Source organism: Ovis canadensis, chromosome 25, assembly GCF_042477335.2.
Source record: "Ovis canadensis isolate MfBH-ARS-UI-01 breed Bighorn chromosome 25, ARS-UI_OviCan_v2, whole genome shotgun sequence".
Lineage (NCBI taxonomy): Eukaryota > Metazoa > Chordata > Mammalia > Artiodactyla > Bovidae > Ovis > Ovis canadensis.
Genome location: NC_091269.1, coordinates 53,236,237 through 53,257,356, shown reverse-complemented (window position 1 = coordinate 53,257,356; position 21,120 = coordinate 53,236,237). Strand labels below are relative to the sequence as shown.

Genomic DNA, 21,120 nt, shown 5'->3' with positions numbered 1-21,120 from the left:
CTCCAGAGTGACTACGGTCCTCACTTCTCACCATAGTTGTTAACCCGAGTAGAGTCATATCGGAGGGAGGCAAAACTCAGCCCTCTACCAGCTAACAAATTCAGTCAACACCAAAAGCATTTACCCTAAATACCTTAAATACACAGACTAAAAATTCTGCTTCTTAACAGAAGATAAATTTTCACAGCTACTAATGACCACCACAACTGAAAACTCTCCAAAAGCTATGTTGTGTTTTCTGTAGAGAAAACAATTATTTAATTCCAAGTCCTCAAACTGTCTCAACTCCAAAAGTTATTATAACAGAATAAAGCATTCATGTGGCAAGTAGGAGGCATTGTGTTTGTCCAAACATCAACTTCTTAAAACAAGGGGGAAAGTCAGGATTATTTAAATGTTAAGATAGCTGGTTAGCCACCTGAGAGGAATTGAATAATCCACTAAAGTCTATCTAAATAGTAAACACACACACACACTCAAGAACAGGGTATCCTTCACATTTAAGCTAATGGAAGTACAAAACTATCAATATGAAACAGATATGCTTTTAAATTCCCATATAACAATGAAAAGTAACATTAAAATTAAAAAGGAAACAAATGATAAAAATTATCTGCAGCTGTAGTGATTATGATCAAGGTTAAATACTATCTCCAACACACAGAAATTCATACTTAATAGAAGACTGATTTTAGACCAGTGGACAAAGGATATGGGCATTATACTAAAACTGAAGAACAAAACAATTTCTAGATGGAAAACTACTCAAACTCACTGGAAAAGAAATTAAAGACAACTCACAGATATTGTTTTACACTTTTTATTTTCACAAAATTACCACCACTATTGCTGGCAATCCCATGGTGAGGCTATTGCACTCATACCTTGCTGGGAGTGGTATAAACTGTTACTACCCTTTGGTAAGCAATACAGTTATAGACATTCAAAAAAAAAAAAAAAAAGAAAAGAAGTCCTACCCTTAATGCAATAAACTCATGACTCAAGAGTTTGCCTCAAGGAAAGAAACCAAAAGAAGAACGAGAATATGAGTTAAGCATTCAAAATCTAAATATCCTAGCTTGCAATTATGAAACAATTTGTAAGCATGTGGTTAAAGGTCAAAATGGAAGCTAAAAGCATGAAAATGGCTTCGTGGGTTGGTAGGCTCACAAGTGATTTTCTAAAAAGGCTTCTACTGTGGCGCATACCACGACCACCTATGTACTAAAATGTAAACTGAGGCCACTGCTGGTGGAGGATGCTGGCCCCACAAGTGTGATGACCTCTGCAGTCACCGTAAAGAGGGCTCATCTACTCCGGGATTACATTAACTTGTAAGATTGTTTCCTCCTCCATCTCTCAGCTTTATTTAATTAAAAAGGTAGCACATGCTGAACTGTAAAATACTTAGACAATTCAGAAGTGCACGAAGAGAGCTGGCAATGAGCAGCCACTGAGAATGGCTGTCGGATTTCTGCGATGGCCCACAGTAAGAAGCTCCTCAGTATTCTTGCCTGGAGAGTCCCATGGACAGACGAGCCTGTCGGGCTACAGTCCACAGGGTCGCAAAGAGTCAAACACAGCTGAAGCAACTTGGCACACACAAGAAGCACCCTGAACAATCAATCCAGTGCCCACATACTCCCATGTACATCTGAGGTCTGTGTAACAGTACTTGCCCTTATCACAGGCCTCGTGTTCCAGATGTGCTATTTTCATTTTTTTCAAAATTATTTCTGAACATATCCCTGCAAGAATCAATGATTGTAAATGCTGTGTTCAGGAAAAAAAAAAAAAAAAAAAAAAACCCAGACCCTAGGCCCCAAGGCCCCAGTCCCTTTCCAGGGGCTCCCTTAACTTCTAGGTGCTCTTGATGTTAACATTCCAAATGTCTTAGAAAATTCAGTACATGCTATTCCCTGGTTTTTCATTGTTAGGTGTTACCTCACCACTTCCTGCCCTGAAGAGGAAAATGTAACCCTACTCCTGTACCAGCCACCTGTCCCAAACCACTCCCCTCACACTCCTTTCCCATATCTCCACTCTAATTATACCCACGGCGACACTAATTTTCAGAGTCTACATTATTAGGACCATGTGAGTCATCACGGCAAGCCATGTAAGCCACGATTACTTTTCCTAGACAACTTTTTGTTCTCTAGACTTAACAATTCTCATTTTTTCTCTTTAATTTTCTATGAATTTATTAATATTCAACCCCAAATTCAATGTCAGTTGTCCAAATCTCCTCTCAATAAGTTCACTCACATCAGATGTTCTAGTTCTTCTTCCAGAAGAAATTTCTCCTGGAACCTTCTGAGCTACTTTAATCTGGACTGGTGCCCAGAAGAACCCCCTTGGCCTCATTTGGGATACAGCCTATAAAAGAGCCAGTCTTTGCTCATCTTTGTGGAAGAAATCTTCAGGGCAAGAGGAAAATTTTTCAGACCATGTATGTCTGAAAACATCTTTACTTTATTTTTATTTGTGAATAAATTTTGGCTGCGTATAGAACTCTAGGTTGGGAGTCATTTCCACTGAGAACACTAAAGGCAGTGCCCTAACATCTTCTACGTTCCAGGGTATTGGGAAGTCTGAAACCACTCAGATTCCTGATTTTGTACTTAACCTATTTCTTTTTCTCTGTAAATTTGTAGGATCATCCTTTTCTTCCCAGCACACTGACATTTCAAGGTACTGGTCTAACTGATCAGCATACTGGCCTATCTTCATCCACTCAGCTCAATATTTGATGAGTCCATCTGATATGGAAACCTATATCCTTCTAGGAAATTTTTTTCTGGGTGATTTTCCCACTTGCCTTTTTCTCTGCAACTCCTATTAATGGACATAGGAACCTGAGCTGATTCTTTAAACATCTTACCTCTTCTGCTCTATTATCCATCTCTTCTTCATCTTTCTTGTCTAATTTTCCAGAAAACTCTTTCAAACTTATAATTATTCTAATGATTCGATATTTTTGCTCTGCCCTTATTCTTTTAAAATTTTAATTTTTTTTTTGTTTCCTAAATGTTCCTTTTGTATAGTATCCTATTCCTATTTCATGGGTACTTCTCTTATCTCTCTGAGAAAATGTCTAATTTTTTTCAAAATATTCTCAAAGTAGAATACTTATTTCAAGTTGCTCCCCCTGCCCCATTTGTTTTGCTTCTTTTCAAGTTAGGTGCTTTCCTCAGGTATTAGCAATCATTAGTAATCCTCATGACTAAACGTAAATGCCTAAGAGTTGACTAGAAGCACTGAGTCCTTGGGCAGGTGGGTTTCTGTGCAGGGCAGTCTGGCTGGCCCATCTGCTATAAAGTCCCTGTTGTTGGCATCTTTAGTTCTTTCCTCTTAGGTCAGTCAGGTTCCTCAGTGAGGTCTCTTAATCTCCTGCTTGGAAGGTAAGGGGCTGGCTGTCAGAGTTCTAGAAGCCAAGTGGGATAGAAGGCTGGGGGATGGAGATGTTCTTCACATCAATTACTAAGAACAACCGGAATATCCCAGGCCCTTGGTTTTCCCTTCAGCAGAAGGAATCTCCAATGTCTCACTTAAAGGGAAAGGGCAGTCACCAGGCACCATGGAGACAAGAAAGAGGTTTAACCACATGAACTGCCTTCAAACAGTCCCTATATTCAGCCACCTCTGATGCTCCTCCCCTCCAAGCCCCCCTAAAATAATATGGTGACACCAACTCCTACATTTCCAAGTGGGTCACTCACCCATCTAACTCCTGATTTGAACATTTTTTCTTACTTTTGCTTCCTTTGCCACTTTCCACGTCCTTATAGAGTGATTCCTTTTTTAAAATTCCCTTTATCTTAACTTTTGTGAGGTTTTAGAACTGTGGTGTTGGAGGAGACTCCTGAGAGTCCCTTGGACTGCAAGGAGATCCAACCAGTCCATTCTGAAGGAGATCAGCCCTGGGATTTCTTTGGAGGGAATGATGCTAAAGCTGAAACGCCAGTACTTTGGCCACCTCATGCAAAGAGCTGACTCATTGGAAAAGACTCTGATGCTGGGAGGGATTGGGGGCAGGAGAAGAGGACGACAGAGGATGAGATGGCTGGATGGCATCACTGACTAGACGGACGTGAGTCTGAGTGAACTCTGGGAGCTGATGATGGACAGGGAGGCCTGCATGCTACAATTCATGGGGTTGCAAAGAGTCGGACACGACTGAGCGACTGAACTGAACTGAACTGAGGATAAAGTAAAATTAGGTGTGTTCATTAAATCCACAGATCTCTGGGAAGACTTCAAAAATATTTTAGTTGCCATCTTTTCACTGAGCAAAGTTAAAAAAAAAAAAGGAAAAACAGGAAGTATAATTTATAACCATATAAAAGGACAAATGAGATTTTGTGGATGTAATCAAGATGAATAATCAATTTACTTAAAATAGGGAAACTATCTGAGTGGGTCCAATGTAATTAGATGAGCCCTTAAAAGCAGAGCTTTCTCCCAGCTGAGGGCAGAAGTAGTCATATTCCAAGTATGAGAAGGATGCAATGCATTGTTGCTGGATCTAAGGCAGGGGAGCTACCTGCAAAGAGCAGAGAGAAGTTCCAGCAGTTCAGGGGAGCCCTGGCTGACGGTTAGCAAGGAAACAGGGCCTCAGTTGTAAAACAAACAACAAGGAACTAAACTCTGCCCCAAATCCTCCAGAAATGAATATAGCCCTGCCAACCCCTTGATTTGGGCCATGTGAGAGCCCCAAGCAAGGAATCCAGTTGAACTGTGCTGACCTGACAACACTATCCACCCATATCCCAGGCTAAAACTCTACCAAGTTATTCTGCTGGCTCCTCCCTACCTCATTCTCCAGACTTGGCCATTGACCAAGATTCAACCTTTCCACCTGACCTTTGAGGCTCCCAGTACTTGTATCTGCCCACAGGCTGATCCCCAGGAAGGGCAGCCATATTCCCAACAGAGTTGGGGGCCCTGCTGCACCTCCAAACAGCACACCATAGGCCTTCGACTTTCCAGGTCCTCAGAGCCCACTGTGAACTGGGGAACATTCACAGGCCAAAGGAACAGGGAAAGGGGAGAAGCCTAGGAAGAGACAGGAGACCTTCAAGGGAAATGGGTAACTGAGATGGTCATAAAGGCAACCCGGTAGGCTGCCTCACTACCCAAGGGAACCTCACACACAGGAAGGGTGTCATATCATGCCTCAGCCTAGGGGCACTATCACTCTTAGAGGGGAAAGAGGGCCTCAAGTCCACAGGCTCCCCACTCGGTTCCGACTCACCCTCAGAGTCAGAAGTGTCTAAGTCCTACTCTAACCCATACGCCTTAGGGCCAACTCTGCCACAAACAGTGCAAAAATGAACATGGTGGCAGCAACTACCGCAGGGGTCCGGAAATTTGACTCCTCACTGTGGGAAAACACTACAAACTCAGCCAGGAGTTAGGATGGGCCCCTCAACCCCCCACCGTCCCTCATCCCGGGGTGACAAGCCCTGCCACACAGGTGTTGGGGAAGGGAGGTTCCCAGAGTTCAGAGGCTCTCAGGCCCTTGACTGCCCAACCTGGGAAGGCCTCCAGGTGGAAGTCCAGGAAGACCTGGGCTGCCAGCTCTGAGCCCCACCGGGCTCCCCAGTGGGCCTGGGATTCTACGAGCTTGGCTTCCTGTCTGAAACTCTGTTTTTAACCATCACAGCGTTATGAGCTTCCACCACCAAAACCCCACAACCCCCAGACCTGCTGAGTCTGAGAAGCACCAAGGGGCCCCCTGCTAATCTGGGGGGAGATATCTGTCTCCCGCGGTGCTGACACCAGGAAAGAAGCCAAGAGAGGGACGGATGAGGGGCAGAGGAGGAAGCAGTGAGCCGAGGGCTCAGTGGGAGACATGCTGGGCCTCAAATGGAGGTCACCTAATCCAGCGATTTTCAAACTTACTATTTTTATTACTTTTTAAGCTACAGGAGCTTTTGTACAAAGAGGCTCTGACCCAGAAACCCAGCATGAGGTGTGCAGAGCAGTTCTCTTCAAGTGGCTAGGGGGAAGGGGAGGCTCTATGGCATACACGCTTGAAAACAACGGGTCTGGTCCAGCTGATCCCAAATCCCACGTAACTGGGGAATCGCTCAAGGAGCTTTATCCAAACTGCACACAGAGACCCGTTCAGTACTGAGTGTGACAGACCTGGAAAGGCACATTTTTAAGAGCTGTCCTTCACAGCAGACAGTTTGAAGGGACCCCCCACTGGCCCAATCTGGAACTATGCGTGCATCAAAATAAATAATATTAATGCATTTTAACTCACTGAATAAAGTAAGAACCCATGACTCCATTCTAATACTATAATACATTCTAATTCTATAAATGGATAAATAATATATAAATGGAAGAGAAGGGAAAGTTCTTTACAGAAGGATAAATGTAAAAACTTATGTAATTAAATCATCACCATTCAGTAACCATAGAATTCCAGGTTGGGGAATTCTAGAATGACAGAAATAACTGATAATGGGTTCTTAAGTCTGTTCTGGCTATTATAACAAAATACCAGACTGGACCAAACTGGCAGACCAGGCAGCTTCTAAAGTACAGAAGTTTATTCCTCATAGTTCTGAAGGCTAGGAAGTCTAAGATTAGGGCACCGACAAGGTGGGGTTCAAGCCTCATCCTGGTTCAAAGCTGGCACCTCTTCACTGGTCCTCAGTGAAGCAGCAAGGGAGCTCTGAGGCGTCTCTAGTAAGGGTACTAATCCTATTCTTGCAGACTCCACCCCCATGACCTAAGCTCCTCCCAAAGGTTCCAAGCCCTAACATCATCAAGCCAGGCACCAGACAATTTCAATACGTGAATGGGGGGGGTGGTGGTGGGGGAACTCACAAAGATATTTAAACCATAACAGGCTCTAAAACTAATCAACAAAAGTTTGATTAGAGACAGCATGTTTACATGGTCTCAAAGTATCTCCCCATAGAACACTAATTAATTACAAAGAGCACGATAGTAGCTCAGCAATGGAGAAACCCTGCAGATATCACCTGTAACCACCACTGTCGCCACCAGCAATGAGTCAAGCCAACGGCTGTCCCTCCTGCCGGGATGCACTGAGGACACATGTCATTTCTGTGGTGTTCCTGGCGAAAATGCATAACCTGAGTCCTATCTTGAGCAATGGTCAAAAAACAAATGAAGGAAGAGTTTACAAAAATAACTCGTCTCGAGTGAAATGTAAGAAGTTGTGGACATTTTTCTTTAAAGAAAAGAAGAAAACACTGGGGCAACAGACAATCCTGGGGCCCAAAGGGAGATCTTGAAAATGATGCATCAGGCAAGTCATGCCTCACCTGCCTGCCCACACAGGTGAGAGGGCCGGGCCGCCCGCAGCAGCTGCCGTTCCACCTCTCAAAGGACTGTGCAGAAGGAGGCCTGGCACCGTCCTGGCCTCCCAGGGGCCTTCCCTCTGCCGCTGAATGCGAAAACACCTGTTTACATGCAGATGGGGAGCCCTGAGCCCAGATAATCACAGCAGGCCTGTTTCTGAAAACCCGATGTGCACATGAAATGTTTGCATTCAGAAGCGGATGCGCACAAGATGCGGTTTCTGGGCCCTGTTTACAGCGACATCTCCAACATGGACAAGAACCCATGAACCCTGCATGCTGGGACCTCTGGACCTCAGGACCCAGAGGACTGGGCCTTCTGTCCACCCTGAGCTTCTCCACAAACGGCTTGAGGCAAGGCCACAGCACGAATGGATGAAGCCAAGAGTCCAGCAACCCATCAGTGTCCTAACTCGCTCTGCGAGTCCCTGGGGGGAGAGGCCTTTATTGTGGGAGATGAACACCTTGGGACCGGTTTCTACACGTCCTGGCTGCTGCTGCTGTTGCCAGGCACCTAGAGCGGGGCTGTGGAGACCAAGAACTCAAGTGAGCCCTGCACCTGACCGGAGGGGCTCAGGACACGCTTCCCTCTGCTAAATGCTGTCAGGCAGGCACAGGAGGGCAGGATGCGGCCCAGGAAGGAAGGAGGAGGCGGGAAGCTGGTCAGGAAATGTTCCCTAGAGCAGCAGCTTCAACCACTACAAGCCGGCATGGTGGCAGCCACGAGTCTCAACAGAGCTCTGGGTCAGGCCCTGGGGATGGCACCAAGGCGCCACCGGGTTGGCTGCCCTGGCAGGGCCAACAGGGCTGGGGAATGGGACGCTCCTAACAGCCACGGACGTACTGAGTGACGAGTGGGCCTGCTCTCGGGCAGAAATAAATTCTGCTCCAATAACTGAGTCCTGGGCAGCCCTTAGGGGAGCTGCTCCAACTCAGTACGAGGATGTGATCTGAGTGTCTAATGTGGGTGGGAAATGTTCTCTTTGCAGAGATATCCCACCCTCCTCCCCCCCAACACAAACTATATAAAACTTAGAATTAAACACCTTTTCTTCCATTCCTCCATGCCTGGAAGACATAAAATAAAGACTGTGGCTCTAAGATGTTCAAAATCCTTGTATCCAAAATTGCACAGTTCACTGCAATATACTTTTTAAGACAACCAACCAACCAACCCACTTGACTCCCGAAGTCAGCACTGGAGGGCCACCCCCTAGTCCTGCCCAGGGTGGACAGGGCTCACCAAGCCAGGGCAGAGCCTGGCTCCTGGCCTCTGAGCAAGGCAAACAGCCTGGGGCCAGTCTCACAGAGGGAAGAAAGCAAACTTTCCCAGCAAGCTATAAAAGGTGAGGCCTGCTGGAGAAAAATAAGTAAGATGAAATGCGCTGAAAATGTAGAAGAGAAGAGGAGCAAGCAGGGAGGGGAAGGGAGAAGCAGATGTTTTTTAAAAAAAAAAAAAACAAAACACAAATCAGCGATGGGACTCTAATGAAAAAAAGCTGAGAAAAATCTGCAAAGAGATTAGAAGCTTAGTACCTAAAACAGTTCCAGACAGCCAGGGGCATCCCCAGGCTTGGGGCCCCACACTCACCCCCACAGGCCCTCCACCCACCTCTACCTGAAGGCAGGGGGAAGGCAGGCTATCTTAGCGAAATCAGGAAAATCATTTCAAACATTTTTCCCACTAAGAAAAATACTACAAAAAATAAATATACAGTCCGTTTTCTGGACTATTTATTTGAACTTCAACATATACCAAAAATCTTTTTATAGAATGCTTCGTGTGTCTACAAAAAGCAAACAACATTTACAACCTGATTCTGATCTCCTTGTCGCCCAGCTGGGACGGATGGGGTGGGCCAAGTGGCACCAGATGGCCCAGGGAGGCTCTTAGCCCCCTTTCACAAAGGAGGGCTCCAATTACCTCCTCGGCCCGGTGCCGCAGAGTTGACCTCGCCGACAAGCTGGGAGGAGGCACCCGCAGCTGCCAGCTCAGGCGGCTTCCACGGTTCCCAGACCCACCTCCCAGACACCCCCCCCAGTGCCCAGGGCTACCTGCTGTGATCTTCGTGTCCCAGAGACGGAGTTGCCAGACCCTTTTAAAGTCGGCAACTTTAAGCAGGGCAGGAGGGTGAAGACAGCTAAACCACAAAAGAGAGAAAACAGTCTTGAAGGTGGGGCAGGGCAGGACGGAGGTGTCTGAGACAGAGCCTCTCAAACTTGAAAGCGCATGCAAATTACCCGGGAATCTTGTTAAATGCAGATTTTGCTTCAGCTGCTGTGGGGTGAGTCTGCAGGGCAACAGGCTGCCAGGTGTTGCCAGCCCAGCCCACTGACAGGCCTGTGGGCAATACTCTCAACAGTGAGGGTGTTTAAGAGGCCTTGAGTGAAAAGCAACAGCGCTGACGGAGCAAAAGGACCTTTAGGGCAAGTGACAGGGGAAAGCTCACCCATCTTAACTAGGGATGTCATCAGCTTTCTTGGAGGGATGCTTTAACTGTGGAATTGGTTTGGTATTTTAGGGCACCCTCACAGGTTATTTTTATTCCCATTTCACAGCTGTGGAAGCTACTCTAACCAAATGTTTATCAAAGCTGGGCTCCCTGCCCCTTGGACGTCTTCCAAGAGCACAGGCCTCCTGTGAGGCAGGGCAGGGCAGAAGCACAAAGGCCAGAGCTGTGACAAGGAGGCCGATCCCAGCCCAGCAGACAAAGGCAGGAAAGCCTGGGGACACAGGAGACCCCCCAGGGAGTAGAGGTTGGGTGGGGGAAAGGCAGATAAAGGGCCAGAAACCCATTTTGCCTCCTGGAATTTTGAACAAAACAGAGACAAAATGTAACCTCAGCCTCCTACCCGCTATTCCACTCACTCCCAGCCCCACCTCCCAGAACTAAAGAGGATATTTAAATACAGAGGGTATCTCCATCTTATAAGTTTTATTTCTACTTTTAACAGCCTGGCCTCATTTTGGCAGGACATAAACAGTCTTCATTCCCTCCTCCCAGGTTTGCCAGAGAGGGAGTGTGGTATGTCCAAGAAAAGGGCCAGTGTTCCTGTCTAAGGCAGGACTGTCTGTCTGAGTGGCTCCCAATGCCACACTCAGCCCCTGAGGGGTGCTGTATGCTTTGGGGCTTCCAGTGGGAGGGTTTCCCTGTGAAAACCACAGACATCTGGGGAGGTCATCATCACCACTGCCAGTCCCTCAAGAACCTGAGGGCAAAAAAACCCATGGGAAGAGATGCCCTCTGTTTACCCCATCCAATGATATTTCTCCCAAAAGAGTACCCAGAGTTGGCGAGAGGGGCTCAGTGTAGTGAACAAGCATTTTGAACTTAGTTTCACAGAACTCAAAAAGTCACGGCTCAAAAACAACCGAAGTTCATCTGAGCAACCTTTCCATCTTCCAGAGACCTACGCCCATGGAAATGAGTGATCAAGGTCACCAGGAAGGCCAGCGGCACAGCTGGGACCTAACGCTTCGCCTTACCCCCCTGTGCTTTTCCGGAGCAGCCTGCTGCCTCAATCATGACCTTTCCCACCCTCGTTTGGGCCCAACTACCCTAAAAACTAGGCTTCCCTGATGGCTCAGTGGTAAGGTATCCACCTGCCGACCCAGGAGACAAGGGGTTGATTCCTGGTTTGGGAAGATCCACTGGAGAAGCAAAAGGCAACCCACTCCAGTATTCTTGCCTGGAGAATTCCATGGTCAGAGGAGCCTTGTAGGCCACAGTCCACAGGGTCACAAAATAGTTGGACATAACTTGGCGACAGAACGACAATAAGCAAAAAACCCTAAAAGGTGCATCTGTGTTTCAACATTTCTGACAGCGAACCTAGCTATTTTTACTGAGTCTGGTCCAACATTTGCTGCAATAAGGGCACTCCAAGGTGGCAACCCTGTCCAGGCCTGGGACCTGCTTCCTAATTTAGGAGGCTGGCTGATAAGAGTCAGATAAGACAGCCAGGCTGATCTCAGGATGGATGGGTTTTGGAAAGATAAAATGATAAACACAGAAAGTAGTGAGAGCTCAGGAGTTCTCATACCAAACAACTCTGTGTCAAAGGCAGGGGGACAATTAGAGACTGCAGTTAAGAAAGCTGGAGATTTGTGAGCTGGGGCGGGCACACTTTCAGAAAGAGTAACCCTCAGCTTGGGCTGTGACCTCACACTGAGTAAAATCAGACCCCCCAGGAGGAAGCTCAATTTGCCCACCCAAAACTGAGGATGAGAGACATTCAAATGCAAAAGGGCAGGGGACGATGGGTGTGTGGGGGGGTGTAGGTGGCGCGTGCAGGCTATGTCATGTCCAACTCTTGCGGGCCCCGCCAGGCTCCTCTGTCCGTGGAATTTTCCAGGCAAGAATACTGAATACCACAACCATAGAGACCCTTCAAAAGAAAGAAAGAAAAAAAAAACCCGAAAAACAAAAATCACTGTTTTCTCAATCACCCCTGCCACTAAATGCTAAGAGTTTGTCCTGACATGACTCTTTCACAGAGAAGGACCAGGAGGTAAAGGAAGATCACATTTTGCACTTGGGAGTGGCTTTTTCTGCCAAAGTCCAGAAGGACGGTGCTCCCAAAGGCATCCATGAATTCAGTCTTTCTCCCTCTCTTACACATCTTCAGTGGCACGAACAGGCGAGCCCTTTCTCTGCCCCCACTGTACAAGCCAGCAGCACTGTGATCCAATAAGATGGCAAGACCCTCTTTAAACAAAGAGAAATCTCAGCACCACTGAGGAGCCAGGGGTACAGCTGGGGGAAGTGACGGTAACAGCAAGCAGACGGCACGGCATCGGCTCAGTGGGAAGATTCATGTCACAAGGGCTTCCGCTGGTGCTGTGTGCCCGCTGCCTGCTGCCTGCCCAGCCTGCCACCGCCTGCCTGAGATTCAAGAGCCCAGAGACGGCAGAACAAAGAAAAATGGCTGTGGCTCAGGCAGCGAGGAGGCTGCAGGCCGGCTGGCCAGTAAGCAGGCTTTTCTGCAGCTGAGTACTCCAGCGAGGCACAGGGACACGGGGCGCTGAAGTACAAAGGAAAGTGGGGGCCTCAAGACTGACAGCTGCCCAGGCACACGCCTGGCCCCCACCCAAGGATGCAGCTGGGCCGAGAGAGCTCAGGCAGAAACCCACTCCCAGAGGCAGCGGGCAGGTGGCTGGGCATCCCCACTCCTTGCCCAGCTGCTCAGCGCTGTTACCGAGGGAGGTTCCAGGCAGAACCTGGGGACTTGAGAGGGAAGAAGGGGAGTCTTGACAGACGTACCCAAAGCGCAGGATCCTTCCAGACTTCCGGCGATGGGGAGTGCTGAGAGAGGGCAGGGTCGGGCTAGGCAGCTCACCCAACATCAGAAAACAGGAGAGGGGCCCTGGAGTGGCAAAGATCTGTTCATCAAAGGACTTCTATTAAGCATAATGGGCTCCCACTGCCAGGAACAATAGCTGCACTGGCCACCCCCTCTCCTCCTCCCCTCCCCTCCCCCCAAAATTGTCCACAATGAGAGGCAGCAGGAAACGGGGCAGAGCCCATGAATAGCTCCACTGTCAGGCCGCAGGCCCCACCTCCTCAGCCCCACAGGTCAGCCCTAGCTGCCACCCGGCCACAATAGAAACTTGTATGCCGCCAAGCTCCAGGCCCCACACAATAGAGCTGTGGGCATGGGAAGCTGTGGACTTCTCACGGGGCGGCATGTAAGGGCAATGGTGGGAGAGAGAGGGCAGAGATGTGGGCCTCAGACTCACCAGGGCAGGGTCATACCGAGCACATTGCTTTTTAAGGGAGCTATCTGCCAGCCAGTCCTAAAATTGCCTCCCTTCTTGCCCTGCCCAGTCTAGGCATGAGGTTGCCAGAACCAGAGAGGGGAATATTATGGTCATTTCAGGGGCACATGGTGGCCCCAGGGGTGGAGAAACTGCCAGAGCACTCCCAGGACCCCCAGAAGGATTCCCAGTAGACATGAACCCTCAAACCCATCCCAGGAAGAAAACCTAACCTGCCCTCACCCCCTGCATCTGATCTTCAAGGAGGCTGCCTGTTCAAAACAGAAAAACTCATCTATTATTTACACCAGGTGCCTTCTAGACCAGCTTTTAAAACCACAACGTGGCAGTCCTCTCCAGAGCAGCCTGAAGTTGCACAAAGCCAGGCAGGGCTGCTGGGCAGGTAGGAGATGGGGGACCTCAGGGCGGCGGATGGTCTAGTGAGACCTGGACAAGAGGCCTCACACCAACCCCTGAAACCCAAGGAGGATCTTTTCTTCTAAAAACTGATTCCCAGCTCCTTGTTTGTTTCTCCGAGACTCCAGGTTTCATACCCAGCTCAATTCCTGCAAACTCCTGGGCTCACTCAAGTCCACCTATGACAAGCTCCCTGCGCCCAGCCTCCCCAGACCCTCCCCGGCTCTGACTGCCTCTTCACACTCTTATAATCACACTTTTGGGTGCACAGGCTGCATGGCCCACGGGGCACAGCCAAAGGCTACAAACACCAGGTGCTCCAGAGGCAAGCTGACCTGAGCTGAAATGCTCAGACCACTGAAATGCTCAGACCACGTGGGAGCGAGCCAGCACTATGGCCCCTCCAGCTCTAGGGTCTGACGGCATAAACAGAAGATCCTCCCACAAGGAAAACTCAGAAATGTTCATTTTCCCTCTTGGAATCAAAACAGCATGTTTCTTTTAGGGTCAAGCACCCCACGCCTGGATTCCCTATCTAGCCATCTCTACAACAGACCTCTGAGCGTGTGCACGCAAGGCGTTCCTGCAACTTGGCTTGTAGCAGCCCAACACTGAGAGCAACCTCAACATCCATCCATAGGGGGCTGATAAAGTGAACCGTGATTGACCACACAGAGGAATACCATGCCACTGTTAGAAAGAATGGCCTGAGCTACATGTGCTGAAATCGAAAAATCCTAAGATAGACTTGAGGGTAGAAATCAACACCGTTGGGTGTGTACGGCATGGGGACAAACAAGAGGAGGGCAGACACGCTTCACTAGGCACCCAACATCTGGTGATGGTTATGTGGCCTCGGGGGAGCAGAAGTGGAGGAGTCGGGGGTGGAAATATTAATTTTCACTACATATCATATCTTTGAAATAAACATGTATTTAAAAAAATAAAACATGTATTTTTAAAAATGAAAAAAGTTAAAACTGAATTGACATTTAAAACCCCTCGTTTATAGCTCAAAAAATTTGGCTTGTAGCTGTCTGCAGGCAGTTCCCTAGAACAAGAAGCGGCGGGGGGTTGGGGGGGTGCCAGTCTTTGAAATAAAGACAGACATACCGACTCATAGAACTCCCCACTCACAAGTCCTCTCCAGGTCCCAAAATAGAAAGTCTTCCTAGGAAGACCAAGAGCGGATTCTGACCAAGGCAGAAAGGAAACCTAAGTTATTCCATACAGAGGACCATCTGCAGCCAGGTCCACTCTGTCTGTGATGAGACTGTAAGACCCCCAGGATCAGGGGGTGCTGAGTCACAGGCATCCCAGGCCTAGGCAGGGACCCTTCTCAGAGCCCTCCCCAATCATCAGTGAGGCTCAAGGTCCTCACTGGTTACGAACCCATCCCAATTTTAGCAGCTGAAGAAAGCTATTTCAACAGATTTCTAGGCCTGGCCCAACTCCAAGGACAAGCTAAAAACAGTTTTTCCAAAATCCCAGCTCTAAACTCCAATCCCTTAACCACTAAACTCCCTGCACCTTTCAGGAAATGCAAGTTGCAAAATGGAGCTGCGAGATGGGTGTGCACGCTTGCTCCTTACTAAAGGGATACATACATGTTGTTTAAAAGCCTACTTTAACTGACACATCAATAAATACTCTGCACTCAGAAGCACTGATGTATTTCCTCCGAGTGATTTTCCCCCTAAGGGACAACAGAATAACTATCTCAGTCTCTCTTCGGCTTCTGAGGGGTATGACACAATGCCTATTAGAACCAGGATGGGCCAGACCATTGGAGTGAGGCCACTTGGAAGGCAGAGAGTGAGTGCTTCCTGGATGGAGCTCTCTCTACCTAGCAGAGGTCCCCTGCCCTACCCCCAGCCCACCACAAAGATCCCCTAAGGACTTGCAGAGTGCCCAGGCCACAGAGAAAGGTGGCTAGAAATGGGGGAGGTGTAAGTTTGGCTCCCCTACTCTGTAAGAGGCTTTCTGATGAGTGTTCAATGTTCCACAAGGAGGCTGGAAATAAAGGAGTACAAATGAGACATCATGACCAGCAGAATCACACAGGCAGCCAGAGCCCTTGGACCTCAGCTACTGGAAACAAGTTCCTGGCCCTTCAGTGGGCCCTCAGGAGCTGTGGCCCATCAGACCACCAACCCTCCATCAGACCAAGGCTAGCCTCTCCAGCGGTCTTTCTGCATGAGTGAGCAGGGCTCCCACACCCAGGCAGGCACTGATGCTCAACACACTGAATCCTAGAGCATCCCAGCTGGCACCTCCCCCCTTGCCCCTCCCCACATCTGTCTTCTCACAGAGAGAGCATCAGGACTCCCCAGCCTAGAGGAGCCCCAGAAAGAGCTGCACACCGCACCCCTGCACCAGGGTACACGCCACTGGCTCCTCCCTGCTCCCTTGGGAATGAATACCTCAACACAGCTACAGGCTCTTTTGTTGTTGACAGGCCCCTTGTTTGTATCATTACTTGTATTTCACAGGAAGCAACTAGGACAAAGGAGACGATGACAGCAGAGGCAGGATGGGTGCACAGAGCCACTGTTCCCCTGCTGGGGTGGAAGCCAGCCTTCAGGAAGTGGGGAAGGCTCCGAGCCCCACAGCCAGCAGGTTTTCTCCACACTCCCATTTTTTTCTCACAACAGCGGGTGGCGTCATTCCTAAAAAGCTGGATAGTGAGACGTGAACATCTCCAAAAGTAGCAGACACACCAAACAGGGTCATCTGTGCAGGTGTGAGCAAACAGACAAGAAGGGCAGAGAGAACCAGGAGGATGGGAAGGCCACAGACAGCGGAAGGAAGCAGCTGGGGGTAGGGGGGGATCCAGCCAGAAGGCCCTGGAGCTGCAGCAGTGGAGCAGGGTGGGGAGGGGAGAGTCACTCACTGCACCTCCCTTGGCCCAGGTCAGGTACTTTAGATAGTTGTATCCAAGGCCTATGGGAGAGAAACAGATCCATAAAGTTGTCGGACTGGTTTGCCCAGAATGCGGAGAACAGGAAACACAAAGTACAGGGGCCAAGGAAAGAGGGTCAAGTAGCGAGAGTTGTCCAGAGTCAAAAGGCTGTTATCTGGCTCCCAACACATCTGGCAACAAGGGCAGCCAGCACTGGGGGGCCACAGGGAACCAAGGCCGAGGGTTCACCCAAGGCTGTTTTCTGGGTGCAGAAGGTGGTCAAGGGGCCAATTACAGAAGGTGGTCAAGGGGCTCCAGGGGCCAAGGAGCCAGTAAATGCTGACAAGAAAAGGACCAGGGTTTCTGGAAACAAGAGAGTGATGCCCACAAAGAGAGTACCACTCTTGAGCGACAAGCGTGAGTAGTGATGAGCTCAGGCCAATATGAGAAGCGTGGGCAAGACCGAACAAAGGCTGAAGCTAGCCTCATACACTGACAGTCTGTTTGACCGAGCTAGTCAGGCTCCTCTAAGCCCGCTGCCCCTTCTGTCTCTGTCCTGGTAGATTCTGGTTTTAGCAAGAAGGCAGTTTAGGCAGGCTCCCCCACCCCTCCACTGCTGGTCACCTGGCACGTCTGACCAAATCCTCACCCTCCTAGTGCAGCATCCCCCACATGTTATCTGATCACCCTAGCCTGACTTCAGCAAGGATTCTGTTAGGTCTGTTAACAAAGAACTACCCTACCCTCTCATAAATTCTCCATCCTTCCACCCCTCCCCCTACTCTGCTCCCTGGCTGTAAATTCCCACTTTTCCCTGTAATATTTGGGGTTGGGCCCAATCTCTCTCCCTTACTGCAAAACCCCATTGTTATAGTCTTTATACCTATCACGACAGTCCTGAAGAAAGTCTACCTTACTGTGTTCACAAGTGTCAGAATAATTTTTTTTTTCTTTTAACAGTATGGAGCTCTACGTCTTCCTGGACCCGGAGTGTGAGAACAACCGGGGGTGGCATTTGGGGCTGGACGCTGGCCTCCCCCAGGAATCCCCAGGGACAGATTCTGTCTGCCTGGCCCAGAAGTAGAGGGCTGAAACCAGCTACAGAGCAGCCAGACATCAGGGAGGTCACCTGGAGAGGAAACAGAGTCTCTTTGCAGCAATGGTCACTCGCTGGACAACCGGAGCCTTTCCTTGGAGCAGCTGGTGGCTGCAGCCGGGAGGCCTGGAAAGAGCCAGGTCCTGAGCACAGCTTGAACGGGCACTCCAGACTGAGCCTCAAAACACACCAAAAGCTGAAAGCCACACCGTGGCCTGAACTTGAGCAGGGTGTATGGGGCCCAGTTGCCTCTCCGTGGGAGACCAAATCTGAAGCTGGGGTGATCATATTCCTTATTCCCACCTGCCACTTCCCACGGTGCCCTGGGGGGGCTTCTGATGCATAATTGCAGACCCTGCCTTAGGACTGTGTCCAGGGATATGCTGCTCCCCTCGGCCCTCCCAGGCTCACCACTCGGACCTCAGGGTATGGACTGAAGATATTCAGGAAACACTCTTATAATTCCAACTGCTGTTTGAGGGCCCCTCTCCTGAGTATCAGGACAACACTTTCCTCAAAGTTTTGTTTTGTTTAACTTTTTGGGCCCTGCAAAATAGACTGGCACAGGCCCCAGTGGTTAGTACAGGTAGACAGGGAAAACTCAGACACGGGGGAGGTTCATCAACCCTTTTCTCGGAGTCAACCTTTGCTCAGCCCCACAGCATGACTTCTCCCCAAACCTTACCCATGCAGAAAAGCCTGGCCTCAGCTCTCCCAAATTCCAGGGGGACACAGGGGCAGCACCAGGAATGCACCTGACTAGGATCCCAAAGGCCCCACCACCACAGCTCACAGCCACTAGACACAGGCAGACAGAGCCCAGGAAGGGAGAGGCCAGTCCCTCCAGCTGTCCAGGTGATGGACACCAGGGCTCCAGGAACTTCTCTCTGGCTGCTGAGTGAGGGAGACAGAACAGACCTCCAGAAGCCTGCCCAGGCCCACCGTATCTCAGATTACCAGGCCTGCTGTCTCCTAAGAGAAGACCACAGCCCTGCCCAGCCCCGCCCAGCCCCACCCAGCCCCACTGGACCCCCACCAGGCCCAAGAATGGAGAAAGCTGGGTTCCCAGAACCCGCAGCTGGTGAGCACTTTGCTGGGAGCCATCAGAGTCATGGCAGCAGTCCCAAACCAGAGTATATCAGCCTAACTCAAGAGCTTCACATCCTGCATCTCAAACCTGAAGTGTGTACGCTTCACAGTAACTCCACCAGCAACAGGGAGGGCAGATTCTTCTCACTTTACAGATGAAAACACCAAGTCCAAGAAAGAGAGAAAAAAAAATCCAAAGGCTTGTCTAGGTCACTCAGCTACAAAGTAGGTGCAACTCGAAAGCTGGCCTCATCACTGTCCACTCTGTGTCATGGACAACATTCTTCACTGTACATTTAATCGGCAAAGGCACTATTTCCCACTGGCCAGGTTAGACCCTCTGCTAGTCCAACATATCACTTTTCTGTCTGAACCAAAAAAACATGCTGTTAAAGGAGAAAACAGATGTTGACATATTATGAATTACCCCCATTGCTATAATGAAGATAAGACAAACCAGGAATGTTGGCATTCACTTAGACCAAAGACTTTTTCAAAAAACTGGTGTATGTAGTCCCTTGAGCACTCTGATGACCAGGCAAAATCGAGACCATTGCTGCAGACCACCGTTAACTTTCCCTGTATTCCTGATAGGAAAACAGAAGCCCTGAAAAAGGAGGAAACATGCCTAAAGATAGTGAGTTAACCACAAGCAGAAGAACCTGAGGTCTCACCACCTCCACCAGGGTTTCCTGGCCTTGCTGAAGTCACCAGGGACAAAGCAGGCAACAAAGCACAAAAAGCAGGGTCCAAAGTGTAGCCGGCTCTTGGACACCCTGCAAGCATGGCCCAGGTGGGAAAATGCAATTAACAAAAGGGGTCCCACCCACTTCACAGGCCAGAGAACCACCCCAACCCCACATCCAAGCCTGATCTCCATGTGGCTCCATCCTTTAGGTAACATCACCACTTTACCTCTCCACACCCCGAGGCCTGCAAGCTCAGCCTTGGAATCTCACTGGTGGAAGGGGAAGCGCAAAGCCTATGGGGGTATTTCTGCCTGCTTCTGCTTCCAAGAAAGTTGGCTGCCCCTACTCGTCACATACAGAATATAAGGAAGACAAGAAATCCAAGGATAGATGTGTCAGGGCAGAGACAGGGAGCAGGAGCCTGCTTCCCGTCCCATGGGTAATACCATCCCTCCTTAAAGGCCACAGGACCCAGCAGCAGCAAACAGGGATCCTGGAACCCAGTTCACAGCCCTGAGAGCCAGGCAAGGAGCTAAACAAGTGCTTAATGAGAATCCCTGGCTTGGGTCTCTGCACCAGTCCTTGGGCCCACGAACTGATGACTGACTAAATGAATAAGAAAAGGAGAACCCAAGGAACTCAGAATAACTTGTCCAGGGTCAGAGGAACAAGTTGCTTCTGCAGACCACCTCTTGCTATGCTAATAAGCATTTTTGTTCACCATACCTCTGCTCTTCAAATGTGACACCTCAATTCATCTCTAACCTAAATGACATTTCTTTGACTAATTCATGATTGATGTTCCTGGTGACACAGAAACATATGACACTCAGATCTAGACCTTGGAAATAAGTTACAGAGACAGCACAGTGTTGGGCAGGTGGCAGACATCAGTGTTGTTCCCCAAATGTTTCCAGTCCTCTTTTGCTCCCCACCCTGCAGGGAAGTATGGCCATGTGACTGTTTTGGCTACTGAAATGCCACTTCTAGGTGGAAGCTTTAGGAGCCAGGGTGAGATTCACCGTGCTCCCTGTCTCCAGGTCCAAGTGACCAGGAGCATTCCAATTAATCCGCATGGGTCCCATGGTGAGAACAACATAAAGCAGATATGCGATGGATGTGGTGTGAGTAAGAAATAATCCTTCATTGCTTCAGGCCTCTGAGATTTGAGGATTGTTACCACGACAAACCCTGATCTATCTAGACAACTACAGGCAATGGCTCACTCCCCAATCTTCTGTGCATGGTAGTGCTGGTCTTCCCATCCCCTGGCCTTAGGGAGATAAAAGCTACACTGACAGTCAACCAGCAGGGGTTCAGAGACACCTGCTTTGTGCCCAGACAGATGAAATGCTTTCAGAAGCAGAGGATATGAGGACCTGCACTGAAGAATTTACTAGCTCCTCTGTGGGCCAGGCTCTTCAGGGTACTTAATCAACTTGAATCACTTCTGAGAGGAGGCTTTATCTAATTTATCTAATTAGATATGAGAAAACCCAGTTCACATTCAGACCTCACTCGGTGACCTCTCTGGGCCATGGTTTCACCATCTGTAAAGTGGGACATTAACATTACCCACTGTACTGTGTTCTTTCAAGGATTAAATGAATGACTACAAATAAAGCTTCTTGGATAGTATGTGATATGTCTCAATAAACACTAAGTCTTAATAAACACGATTACTACACATTTAAACATTCTATGTAATTGCTATAAGCTTGTCCGTAACTCCTCCAGTTTTTAAATCCAGCAAAGGTTTCCCAGGACTGGCACAATGGCACTTTGTAAGCATTGCCAAGCTGAATTCTGTCTCAGTAAAAGTT

At 48.9% G+C, this 21,120-nt stretch overlaps 1 protein-coding gene across 3 annotated transcripts in view; it reads right to left on the bottom strand.

Moving 5' to 3' along the window:
* TSPAN14 (tetraspanin 14) overlaps nt 1-21,120 on the bottom strand; it is a 54,397-nt gene that overhangs the window by 30,739 nt on the left and 2,538 nt on the right. The window contains exon 1 of one of the 3 annotated variants that reach the window (XM_069572244.1): nt 12,611-12,850. The exons of 1 other annotated variant lie outside the window; for it this stretch is intronic. The gene's annotated coding sequence lies outside the window, so the exon portion shown is untranslated. Of the gene's footprint in view, nt 1-9,401; nt 9,572-12,610; nt 12,851-21,120 lie in introns of those variants that run through there. One more of the 3 variants, XM_069572245.1, reaches the window with a different exon arrangement.